Here is a 2,436-nt window from a genome sequence, read left to right as displayed (position 1 = left end):
AGGCTACAGTGAATTGGTGTGATCATAGTTCACTGTGACCTCAACCTCCTTGGCTTAAGTGACCCTCCAACCTCAGTCTCCCACATAGCTGGGATTATACAGACACACATAGTTTTTATTTATTTATTTGGCAATCACCTTTATTTAAACATGGATTTCAGTTCTTTAATCAGGTGGTGCTTTTTAGGCCATGGCAAATGTTCAAGGAGAGGCTGATTTCCATGTTTTAGGATGGTACAGGGATCTTGCTATGTTGCCCAGACTGGTCTAGCACTCTTGGCCTCAATCCTCCTGCCTTGGCCTCCAAAAATACTGAGATTACAGGCGTGAACCTATGCACCCAGCCTATAGATAATTTTGCAACTGTATTCCCTTTGCCCCAAGCATGATTGAAGGAATCAGTCAGGGGATGATCAGTCAGAAGATGCAGGGTTATTGAGGAAGTTGACCATTCTTTGGTTTCTCTTTCACAGGAGCTACGTGATACTTTCAAACTTGAGCCCAGTTTCTTATAATCATTTAGGGGCATTCTGATTTCTGCAGCAATCTACCAGTGAAGAGATGATCAATGGTCTCAGATAACTCTCTACTGATCAAGCAGAATAGTGAGTATTGGTGACTTCTGCTGTTTCAGAAATGTCACAAATATTAAAAGGGGGCTGTATGTGAAGATGAAATCACTTGACATATTTACCTTTTTTACCTCATTTCTAATAGTTCCTGGGGAATGATTTGGAAAAGGGAGGGAGATTAACATGTAATTCCACAGCACCAATTTTTCTAAAAATCTGTAGTCTTGAATCAGTAAAGAACATCTCTTCATGACAATCATTTTATTTCAACCTCAATTTATTCCTCAACAAAGATTATCAAGCACCTTTTGCAACCTAGGCCTTACTTTCTTCCATATCCTTATTCATTTTAATTTCTGAATTTTCTTTACCTCCATTTTCTTTCCCCTTTTTCTTCAGCCTTTATGTCTGCACTGTCATACCTGGGAAATATTTATACTGTTAGGGAAAGTGTTTAAAGTGAGAACATAGATGAGGGGAAGGATTAGAAAGTGTCCTGGAATTATGTACTTTGCATGGGACTGTTTTATCCAGATCTTCTGGTTTTCTCTTATTTCCTCACTTAAAGCTTGTCTAAAGGGTTTTTGACTAGTCAAGAATAATTCTAAGCTTGTGCCAATGGAGAATTCATCTATCGTGACTGACTTCATCCTTCTTGGCATGGCAGATAACACTCATCTTAAAGTCCTGCTATTTGGAGTTTTTCTCATTGTTTATGCCGTCACTGTGTTCAGGAACCTAGGCCTGGTGGTCTTGATTAGAGTCAGCCCTCGCCTTCAGACACCCGTGTATTTTTCGCTTTCTAATCTCACCTTCCTTGATGTCTGTTTCTCTTCCATCACCATCCCAAAAACTTTGGTAAATTTGTTATCTAAGCTGCAGGACATTTCTTTCCATGAATGTGTGACTCAAATGGGCCTGTTCATAATCTTTGCCTCTGCAGAATGCAATATTTTGGCTTCCATGGCCTGTGATCACTATTCTGCCATCTGTCATCCACTGCTCTACCACATTACTATGTCAAGAGTCCGATGTCTCTTCTTGGTAGCCAGATGCTACCTTGGTGGGTTAGTAAACATGGTCACTGTGACAACTTCTATCACACAACTAACATTCTGTCAACTACGTGTCATCTCTCACTTCTTCTGTGACATCCCCCCACTGTTGGCACTGCCTCACTCAGATCCCTAGATCACCCAGGTCATGGTTGTTGGCTGCGGGGGATTCACCTCGGTCACTTCCATTGTGGTGATCCTTGTTTCCTACACGTCTATCCTCATCCTCATGACTATCCTGGGAATCCCCCCAGCGACTGGAAAACAGAAGAATTTCTCCACCTTTGCTTCCCACTTGACTGCTGTTGCCCTGTACTATGGAACAACCATGTACACAGACTTGAAGCTCCCTCAACATGAATCCCAGACAGGAAATCAGATGGCCTTAGTATTTTATGCAATGGTGATCCCCATGTTAAATCCTCTCATCTACAGTTTGCGAAACAAGGAGGTAAAAATTGCTCTACAGAAAATATTGAGGAATAGTCCTTAATCTTTCATTATCTGTCTCAAGAATGTGGTATGTTCTATGAAGACCATCTCACAGTTTTATTCACATTTTGCAAAATGAAGCTTTGTACTCAATGCTAAGTTAAAACTAGTAGATCAACAATTACAGGCCCACACAAGAGAAAAACAATTAAATTCAAGAAAGGGGAAGGGGCTTTGGTAAGTTCCCACCTAACAGGTACAATGTATGGGTATTTGGCACACCTCCTACTCAACTGCAACTCAGATGTTACCTTACAAATGCTGCAGCTCAATTTACAATTGCCAAAATGTGGAAACAGCCTAAATGTCCACCAACC

General features: G+C 40.9%; 1 pseudogene; it reads left to right on the top strand.

The window, feature by feature from the left end:
- The first annotated feature begins 1,190 nt into the window (after nucleotides 1-1,190).
- On the top strand, nucleotides 1,191-2,120 carry LOC128577055 (olfactory receptor 1052-like; annotated as a pseudogene).
- The last annotated feature ends 316 nt before the right edge of the window (nucleotides 2,121-2,436 follow it).

This window comes from Nycticebus coucang, chromosome X (genome assembly GCF_027406575.1).
Source record: "Nycticebus coucang isolate mNycCou1 chromosome X, mNycCou1.pri, whole genome shotgun sequence".
Lineage (NCBI taxonomy): Eukaryota > Metazoa > Chordata > Mammalia > Primates > Lorisidae > Nycticebus > Nycticebus coucang.
This window is presented reverse-complemented; position numbering and strand designations above follow the sequence as displayed.